The sequence below is a fragment of the Symphalangus syndactylus genome, chromosome 23, assembly GCF_028878055.3.
Source record: "Symphalangus syndactylus isolate Jambi chromosome 23, NHGRI_mSymSyn1-v2.1_pri, whole genome shotgun sequence".
NCBI classification, from domain to species: domain Eukaryota; kingdom Metazoa; phylum Chordata; class Mammalia; order Primates; family Hylobatidae; genus Symphalangus; species Symphalangus syndactylus.
In genome coordinates this window covers 60,807,187-60,817,963 of record NC_072445.2, presented here as the reverse complement: position 1 = coordinate 60,817,963, position 10,777 = coordinate 60,807,187, and the positions used below count along the sequence as shown (strand labels likewise).

The window sequence follows — 10,777 nt, the reverse complement described above, 5'->3', positions numbered from 1 at the left end:
GAGTATACAAAATTACTCTCTGAGATGCGTATGTAAGCCAAAGGTTTGCTTTGTGTGTCAGTAGAAGGAAATCCCTCGAGATACTGCTCTACTGCACTTCCCAGAACGTCTTAACACCCAGTACGTGCGCAGTAAGTCAGTTTCTCTCTAGATGGAACTACATTAACACCGGTGATATGGGTAGCATATTTGTTAGGGTTGAAATTTCACTATTGTGAGGGTCATGAATACATATATGTACTTTTAAAATGTATTCCAACTGTTAAGTTCATGCTATATGATTGAGATTGAATTAGGCTCTTTCAAATACTACTTCACTGATTTCCACTAAGTATCATGAGTTGTCATAATTCTGAGACTCAAGCATCATCCCACAAAAGAGCTGATACCCCATCAGCCATTATGATCATCACAAAATGTGCAGATATTCTAAAACAATTGCTGCGCTGATAGGACTGGCTTGTGGCACGCACTCAGGACACGGTACAGCCTCTATTCCAATCACAGTTCAAAAAAGACTGAAAATCTCTCCCCAGTGTCCATAGCAAATACTCTCTGGATGTGTGTTTAAGGAGAATCTGTTGAGTATACATTACCAAATGCAACAATGCATAAGGATCCAGGTAATTTTAAATAACGTTAAACTTACTGAGAAACCAGAAAAAGTCCATTCCTAAACCAACTTTCATCTGTAAAAAGTTCCACTGCTTTAATTAATGATTTTAAAAATAGTTCATCAAAGTCGCTTAGATCTGTTCAGTATGAAATACCATGCCTGTCTATCAACTTTCTGATATGCGAAGCGTAATGGCACCATTAAGAGCAACTTAATTCGTTCAGTCGATTAGTCCAGGAATATATCGGATAGATTACCTGCATCTAGCTCACTTTTCCCAAGTAAAACCAAGTTAGAACATTGTGCCTGTAATTCCCCATTTGTCTGTCCCTCCAGATCCATGCCCCATCCTTCTATTTTCTGTGAGGTTCATCTCTATGGACCACATTGCACAGACTCCCTTGTCCTCTGGCTGCTGGGTGAGTTTGGCCAAGGGAGGCACCAGCAGGATCTTGGAAGGAAGAAAGAGAGGATATGTCCCAGTTCTTCCCTTAAGGCCAGAGTTTGGCCAGTGGCGCCTTCCTCTGACCAAGCCAGCCCTGAGTCTTGGATTCTCCAACAACCATTCCCTTACACTTGCTCCTTCCTGACAGAGCTCCTTGGTCTAGATTGAGTGGGTCTCTTTTCTTTTGCACACAAAATGCTCTGAGTCCCTGATGAAAATAGAGGCTTATGTGGTACTCTAAAGTTTTAAAAAACCAAAGTGAATATTGTATTTCCTGCTGGGGTTTTTCCTCATGACCAAACAGGGAAGCCAAACAGAACTAACACATGTGCTCCATACCATAAAATATCTGCATAGCACAGAATTTCAAGGATGATGGCCTGTGAATTGGTCCTTCCATGTGGATTATACAGGCAACTGCCTACCCTGTGTGATGTTTGGAGAAAATGATGGGTCTTGGGCCACACACGCACACAAAAATCCCTGCCCTAAAGTTTAATGCTTCTAAACCCATAGCTTCATCCCTTGTGTTTAATGATTCGTTCAACAAGAATAGCCCAGGGGTAAGGGAGGCTTAATTCTTTAAATGTCAGTAGTCATTTACACCTTAGTAAGATTAAAGGACACAAGAAAAGTTTTGGATGAGAACAAAAGAAAGACAGTAGGAGGGTTCCTAAGGAAAGGGGAGGCAAGGTGCGGTGGCTCAGACCAGCCTGACCAACATGGTGAAACCTCGTCTCTACTAAAAATACAAAAATTAGCCGGGCTAGTGGCGAGAGCCTGTAGTCCCAGCTGCTTGGGAGGCTGAGGCGGAAGAATGGCTTGAACCCGGGAGGCGGAGACTGCAGTGAGCCGAGATTGCACCACTGCACTCCAGCCTGGGTGACAGGACGAAACTCCGTCTCAAAAAAAAAAAAAAAAAAAAAAAAAACAAAAAAAAAAACAAAGAAAGGGGAAATGAAGATAGCACAAAGTAAGAAAACGAGGAAGACTCAGAGCTGATCTCATACCTCGCTGCATTTCCTAAAACCAGACCCAGAGTTACGGATAAAAAGCAAAGATGAGCAGAACTTTCACTGTGTTCCTTCTTGCCTGAGTCAACCTACACGCGATAGGCCTTATCAATCAAGCTCCCATTTGGTAGAATGACTTCCCTCTGCTCCCACGACTTATTCTTCCCACCAGAGCTCATCTGACACATTTGTTTCTGAGTGTTTAGGAAGCCCCTTGTTTCTGAGTATGAAGGATAGCAGGTCCCATAGGACAGGTAGGATTCATGGTCCAGAACCCAGGATGAACGCTGTGCCTATTTTAAAAGACAATTACAATACATATAGTGTTCACGTCAGTCATCCCAGTGTTTTATTTATTGTATCTGGAAGCAGATGGTCTTCAAAGTGTTTAAACACATCTGAACACGCAAGATCCATTATTTATTGCATGAGATAGTGAATAGAGGCAGAGTGTGGGGCCATTAGCAGGTACAGAAGGCTGGGAACGCCAAAAGGCAGCTGGCTTCCATGCAGCCCAAGAGAAAACTACCCTCTTGTCACATTCGTTTTCCAGTCCCAGAGCTGTTGGCCAAAAGCACACCTCCAGCCGGACCAGAAGCACTATCTACGTTGCTGTATGTGTGAAAATGAACGTCTCTTTTTGTTTTGCCAGAATGCATGGACAAATATGCAAGTTTAAAAAAAAAGAAAGAAAAAGGAAAGAAAACGGGTGTAAGTTACCTAAAAAAGCTTACTGGATTTAGAATGTCAAGGTCTAGAGAGTGGAAAGTGATTGATTTGGAAATCAAATGAGAAAAAAAAAAAAAACTTTCTTAAAAATGGAGTGAAGGCCCTACACCCTCCCCTTCTCCTCCTTTCCTGGTCTCCTCTCCTTCTTTATTATTGATACCTCTCTTTTTGATCTCTGCACTCCTTTGTTTTGGCTTCCCAGGTGCCTAGGGAAAATGGCTAGCAGTGAGTTCTTCAGCTTCCCGGCTCGGGCTCCGCAGCCAGCCCCTCTGGCTCAGCCAGCTGGATCACACTGAATTAGTCAAGTACTTCATTATCTCCCCTCTCTGCACATTTTGCTCCAGGTAATAAATGCCCAAACAAGAGAGCCTTCTGCTGCACTGTCTGTGAAGTTCCAGGGTCTGGGCCAATTCTGCAGATAGGCTCCGTGCCCTGGGAGGGCACTACTTTTCTTCCTTCGCCTGCAGTGCCCCCCAATCTCCGTTTAGTCACAGCGGTTCGCTAACCGTGAGCTGCTGATAACCGGCCGGCCGGCTGGGGAGCCCGGGAGCCCTTGCGGAGGCGTGGGCTGGCTCGAGTGCACAGGCCTGGCCCAGCGGGGGCGCCCGGAGAGCCGGCCCAATTATGATGTTGGGAGGGATGTCGTGATCCTCCGAGGCGGCTCTCGCTAACAGGCAGGGGCCTGGGGGTCCCGAGGCAAGGCCGGTCTCACAATGGACAGGCAAAAATGTAGATCTCTAGCTTTGGTGGGCAAAGCCACAGGGAGAAATTTTTAAAACATAATCAAGTGGCCACCCTTGAAAAGTCAGGTCAGGCTAAATCACGATGTAAACTGTGTGGCCCTGTCCCCTTGCTAGTAGATGGCCCGAAATAAGAGGCTCCTTCAGCTTCAGAAGTAAGATCCAGGTTGAGCCCTCCAAATGCAAACACATTTTCTCCCTCGATTTTCCTCTGACTTTGGGGTTTTGTAAGGTTTTTTTTGTTTGTTTTTTCTTCCTTCTTGCCCTGAGAACACGTTCATCTCTGCTCATTGCAGCAGTGAGGCAAACCTCCAAGGCCTTCTTTCTGGTTGGTGACAGGCCAGGTACCTAAACCAGACGGAGCAGAATCAATAGAATTGGGCTTCTTGACCTGCACATTAAAGGGCCTTTTAGGGTGACTGAGATTGCAATGTCACAGAATTGTAAATGCATGTAAGAAAATTTGGCTATAGAGACTAGCACTTTAAAGATAACACTGTCTTCATGTCAATTAAACAGGGAGAATGACCTATAGGGAAAGTTACAATTCAGGACTGATATGAATCAAGAGATTTTAAAGCAAGAGAAACTTTTTTTACATCCCTGGTACAAGTATTATGGGAAAGTCCACAGAGGAAGAAATAATATATAGATCAACTCTCATTCATCAAAGCTAACTACTTTAATATCAAAGAATAGGGGAGAAAGGGAGCTCTCGGGCAAAACAGGGGGTCCCCTCCTCCTGTACCCCCTGCTCCAAGTCATTAGGAAAAAAAAATGATAGAAAAGAAGCGTCTCTGGCCACCGAGGTCTAGACTGCAGCATTTAGATAAAAATATCAATGGCAAAATACTGCTAAATTAATCCAACTTCTTTTGATTATTGATGTCCTACTGTTTTGTGCCTGAAACAACATACAAGATGCATCAGTCATTTATAAATTATTCATTCAGTTATTTTGGCAGCAGTGTCTTTCCATTTATCAACTGATAAATGTACAGAAGATAAGAAGGGTAATTTTATAGCCTCTTGACATTTACCTTTGACATGATTTTCATATTTAATAAGGGAAAAACACTAATGAAATACATTTGACAACACCGTAGGCATCATAGATTAACACCAGCAAAAATAAGCCACAGGCACCTGATCTCCCAGCTTTGGCCAGGAGCTCCAGAAACTCACCAGCTCCCTTCAGTTTCCTGCTTGACACACTCCCATCTGTGTCTGCAAACAGAAGTAGATATAATGAGAATTTTTGCTTTTGCTTCCTTGTTTGCTTGGTTCTGAATAGCTCTACTTTGTGACCTAAACAGAAAGAGGCATTGTTTTTATTTTTGGTTTTTGGCAGGGTGGTAGCCTAAACAGTTTTATTTTCTAAAATATATCTACCAGGTAAATTGGATAGGTCTATAGGGATAGCGTATGCCTGATGATTTTGTTATTCATACCAAAGCAACTCACTTTGAGCATTCATGCCAATTGGCCCTCTTGATTCTTGATAAAAGTCGCAATGGATAATCCCTTCACTATCTACTTCTCCACCATAATCAGGTCTTATTTGTGCCTTAATCTCACCAACCTTCTCACTGGGCTTTCCTTTCCACTTCTCTGATTAGTATTCTATAACTGTGCCATTGACTCACACCCCACAACACACACACACACACACACACAAATACAAAATGTGTGGAGAGATTTCAGAGAAGCAAGGTTATCAAGTGACGCCCTGGGACCTAGACTGTGGGCTGGAACTGTAGCTAGAAAGAGTGGGTTGCTGAAATTGGACTGCTGGCTCTGGCCAATCAGAGGCCAAAAGATAAGAGTGACAGCAGTTTCCTCACGCACTCCAACCAATTGATAAATCTAAATGTTTCCCTTACATCCAAAAGCTTCATCAACAGAATTTTGTAAAAGATCTGAACATATTATGAAAATAATTTAAATAGATTCCAGGAGGGAAATTAGATAGATAGGCAATTTTCATTTGGCTGTTCCCTAGAAGGACCTACAGATATAAGAAGTCCCTTTATCTTAGAGTTACTGGGATACCAGCCAGGAAACCAAAGCAGATTCTCAGAAATAAAACCTCAAAGGGGAATTTACCAGGATGACAGAACTAAAGTACCTGACAATGTTTGGAAGCAATGATGTTGTACAAAAATTATTTCACTTACAAGACTATAATTTCCTTGAGAAAATGAATCAAGTTACATTTATGTTAGTGTCCCCATAACCTAACACAATACCAGGCAATTAATAGGTATTCAATAAAAGTATGATTTTTTTTGCATTATAGTTAACATTTATTGAGGATTTGCCATCTGGCAGGTACTATGTTAAAAACTTGGTATAAATTATTTCATTTCATCAGACTCATAATACTGTCAATATTAGTTTTCAATACTGTGAAGTATTTAGAGGCTAGGGAAATAAAATCTAGGGAGAATAGTTTCCTGGGGTCACACAGTAGTAAGTGCCAGAGCTACGATAAAAAAAAAATAAAAAAATAAAAAACCATAGACCATCTAATGCCAGAACCCATGCTCTTGGCTACATTTGTTGCCTCTTGGGTTGAACATCTAAGACCAGGACCGTGAAAGGAGGACGCTTGGTCAAAGTAGGACCACACAAAGCTGGCATCATTTTCATACTAAGTCATTGGGCTAGGGTTCATTAAGTTTTTCACATTATTATTATCCCAAGGGTCTAAAGCAGGGACTTTCTGGAGGCATATACAAATAAAATGCAGAGGGCAAAGCCAGAGCTTGAATTTTATTTGTATAACGGTAAGAAAAATTTACCCAAACTCAATAAGTAAAATGAGAAACAGAAAAGCGACGTTGAACTCTTTCTTTAATAAAACTCTAAGCTATTTTTTTAAAGCAACAAGCACCAACCCACAATGTAAGGAAGACATGCCAAATGCAATGACAGTCAGCTTGAGAAAGGACACCCTTTACTGCAGATCTCAAGCAAAGCCAACAGCACACACTTCTCCAACCCAAGCGACATACTCTGAAAGGTAAAGCAATGGTCTATGTGCTTTTAACTATCTAGAGCTATATACTATATTATTTCTAAACTTAGTGGTTTAACTATCATAATTTAATGTCTCACAGTTTCTGCAGGTCAGGAATCTGGACATGGCTTAGCTGGGTCCCCTATTCAGGATCACTCATAAGCTATAATCAATGTGTCAGCCAGGGCTGTAGTCATCTGAAGTCTCAACTAGGGTAGGATCCACTTCCCAGCCCACTCATGTGATTGAGGGCCTTAGTTCCTTGCGGGATATTGAGGCTACCCTCAGTTCCTTGCCATATGGGCCCCTTCACAGGGCAGCGGAAAATATGGCGGCTTTCTTCATTACAGTAAAGAAGAAAACAACAACAATAAAAAAAAAAGAGTGGGAACTAGATGGAAGTGACAGTTTTTAAATAATATAATCTTCAAGTGGCATCCATTTATCTATTTTTCTTGGAGGCAAGTCACTAAGTCCAGCCCATGGTCAAGAAGGGATTATACAAGGATGCAAATATCAGGAGGTGAGGATAAGCGGGGCCATCTTAAGTGTTCACTTATTTCATCTTACTTAAAACTAAAGGAACAGGTGTGTGGACTTGCAGTGGGAAATTCCTTGAGCCAGTTAGAACAGAGTCATGAAAAATACAGAATATTGGAATGAGCAGAGAATCTATCAAGTGATATCTGCAGAATGCGTTCTGTGTTTGGCAAATGTGACAAATTGTGTTAATGGCCCAATTCTGCACCCTTGTATCCATGCTCTTCTTCATGCAACTTTTCAGTTACTCTCACTAAAAAGGTACAGGTCCTTTCCTCATCTCTGGGATCTTGGCTCAGCTAAGTCATGTGCTTTAATGATGTGCCAGTTCCAAGACAAATTCTCAAGAGTCCTGTGTATTTCTCCTTACTCTCTTGCACCTCTGTTCTTGCTATGAGAAGGATAAAACTAGGACTAATATGTTGGTCTTAGGGGATAAATGAAAACTATGTAGAGCAAAACCACTCCCAGCCTAGGCCAGCCTAAATCAGCCAACCACTGCCAGCTGTAGACTTAGGAATGAGCCAACTTAAAAATTAACCAACTTATGAATGTGACCAACATGATCACAATAACTAATAAAAGTTTGTTGTTTTTTAAGCCACTAAATTTTGAGATGGTGTGTTATGCTGGAATAAGCAACTCATACAGTATGGGAAAGGAAGGAATATCTGCATTAGGATCATTCTTTCACTAATAATCTCAGCTGGCTTGGAAGAAGTAAATCAAAAGATCTAAAGGAATAACCTATCAAAGCCATAAGAATTTTTGCAAGGCTAAAACATAGTTTTGCCTTCTTTGGAAGATTAGCCTCCTAAAAATACCTGGTCCAGAGAAAATCTGCTTTGTTCCAAGAAAAATGAAAGTCTTTAGTAAAATGAACTAGCGTAAAAATCCCAAAAATATAACATAAAAAAAGAAAGAAGAAAATGCAAGTGAAATGGCATATCCCCTCACAATATTGGCATAAAGCCACTGAAAGCAAGAAAAAATATGTAAGTATAAATTTTGAAAATGTAACAAATCCATTGCCCCCACAAACAAGAGCTCAAGTAATATGCAACGATCAGAGAATGTACAGGGGACTAACATAATTAGTCAAACCATGAGCTTGAAGAGCTAAGGGAAGAAGTCAGACAAAAAAGGTAGTGGAGCTCCTCCCGCCGCCCAAGATGCCAAAAAGAAAGAAGGCCAAGGGGAAGAAGGTGGCTCTGGCCCCTGCTGTCATGAAGAAGCAGGAGGTCAAGCAAGTGGTGAATCCCCTGTTTGAGAAAAGGCCTAAGAATTTTGGCATTGGACAGGACATCCAGCCCAAAAGAGACCTCACCCACTTTGTGAAATGACTCCGCTATATCAGGTTGCAGCGGCAGAGAGCCATCCTCTATAGGCAGCTGAAAGTGTCTCCTGTGATTAACCAGTTCACCCAAGCTCTGGACCACCAAACAGCTACTTAGCTCCTTAAGCTGGCCTACATGTACAGAACAGAGACAAAGCAAGAGAAGAAGCAGAGGCTGTTGGCCCGGGCCGAGAAGAAAGCTGCTGGCAAAGGGGACGTCCCCACTAAGAGACCACCTGTCCTTTGAGCAGGAGTTAACACCATCACCACCTTGGTGGAGAATAAGAAAGCTCAGCTGGTGGTAACTGCACATGACGTGCATCCCATTGAGCTGGTGGGCTCCTTCCTGCCCTGTGTTGTAAAACGTGGGTCCCTTACTGCATTATCAAGGGGAAGGCAAGACTGGGACATCTAGTCCACAGGAAGACCTGCGCCACTGTCACCTCCACACAGGTTAACTCAGAAGACAAAGGCACTTTGGCTAAGCTGGTGGAAGCTATCAGAACCAATTACAATGACAGATATGATGAGATCCACTGTCACTGGGGAGGCAATGTCCTGGGTCCCAGGTCTGTGGCTCACGTTGCCAAGCTCAAAAAGGCAAAGGCTAGAGAACTTGCCACTAAACTGGGTTAAATGTACACTGTTGAGTTTTCTGTACTTAAAAATAATTAAAATAATACAAATTTTCCTTCAAAAAACGGTGGTGGAGAAATGAAGTTTACACTACAAGTAATATAAAAAAGAACCAATGATACTGAAAGTATAATGGGGACATGGATGACAGGAATGAGGAAAAGCAAACAAAATGAGATAGGACTAAACAGGCTTAAAATGTTAAAGAGAAAATGATTGGCAAGTAAGACAGATGCAGAAAACGTAATAGCTGTATAATGTTTGTCCCTGTAGAAGTAAAATAATAAAACACAAAAAATAAAGATATAATTCAAGAAAAGTTGCCAAAATTATAAAAGATTTGAATTTATAGAAAAAAGGACACACTATATCAAAGGAAAAATTATTATAGAAAAATCAAAATATTGGGCCAGGCACGGTGGCTGACGCCTGTAATCCCACCACTTTGGGAGGCTGAGGCAGGTGGATCACAAGGTCAGGAAATCAAGACCATCCTGGCCAATATGGTGAAACCCCGTCTCTACTAAAAATACAAAAAAATTAGCCAGGCGTGGTGGTGGGTGACTGTAGTCCTGGCTACTTGGGAGGCTGAGGCAGGAGAATGGTATAAACCTGGGAAGCAGAGCTTACAGTGAGCCGAGATTGTGCCACTGCACTCCAGCCTGGGCAACAGAGCAAGACTCTGTCTCAAAAAAAAAGAAAAAGAAAAAGAAAAATCAAATTATTCTCTTTGAGACATCCCAGAAAGTTACTAAACTTCAAAGGCAAAAAAAGAATAACCTGGGGATCAAGACAAAAGATCAAGTATTTAGAGGAAGGAAAAAATGCTAGTCTCAAAGTTCAGAAATATCAATGCCAGAAGACAGAGGAGCAGTGCCTACAAGACCCTCTAGGAAAGAACACGTGACTGAGGTTTAAACCCAGACAGACTGTTATTTACCAATCACTTTTTCAGATACAAAAAGATTTTAAATCTCAGTAGCTTTATTAAGAAACTATCAGAAAAGTAACTTCAGACAACCAAGAAAGAAATGGAGTCACTATGGCTAAAGAACTGGCAGAGAGGATTTTAAACCATGGAGCTGCATGACCAAGACTTGAACGAATATGAGACTTGTAAAGAATAGACTTTTATAACTTTAAACTCTGACAATGTAGAAATTATATTTTTAATTATTTTTTCTTTTTCTTTTTTTTTTTAAGAAACGTGGTCTCACTTTGTTGCCCAGGTTGGTCTCGAAACTCTGAGGTCAACCAGTCCACCCACCCTGGTCTCCAAAAATGCCAAGTGAGCCACTTCACCTCCCAAAATGCTGGTGAGCCACTATGCCCAGCCAGTATGATTTTTTTTTAAATTAAGATGAGAGGAAAAAAAGTAAAAGGGAATATAGATTTGCTTATTTCTTCTTAAAAAATTGTTTTAATAGCCTGGGGTCAAATGAGGCAATTTAAACCTGACATATCAAATAACAAAGCAATAACTGCACTTAGAGATATAAATATAATTTTTTAAAATAATATAAACAATTAAAATTGGATGATAGGAGGAAGTATGTAAGAGAAACAAATTAATTTTCAATTGCTTCTATTAGAGAGTTGATAGATACTCTCTTGAAGAACAGAAGATTAAGTGTATTATATAATCTTATATTTATCAAATAATTACTAGGACAAAAATTAAAACTTTTAAAATTATTATA

General features: G+C 41.0%; 1 pseudogene; it reads left to right on the top strand.

Moving 5' to 3' along the window:
* The first annotated feature begins 8,262 nt into the window (after positions 1-8,262).
* LOC129473455 (large ribosomal subunit protein eL8-like) lies at positions 8,263-9,077 on the top strand (annotated as a pseudogene).
* Positions 9,078-10,777: the final 1,700 nt, after the last annotated feature.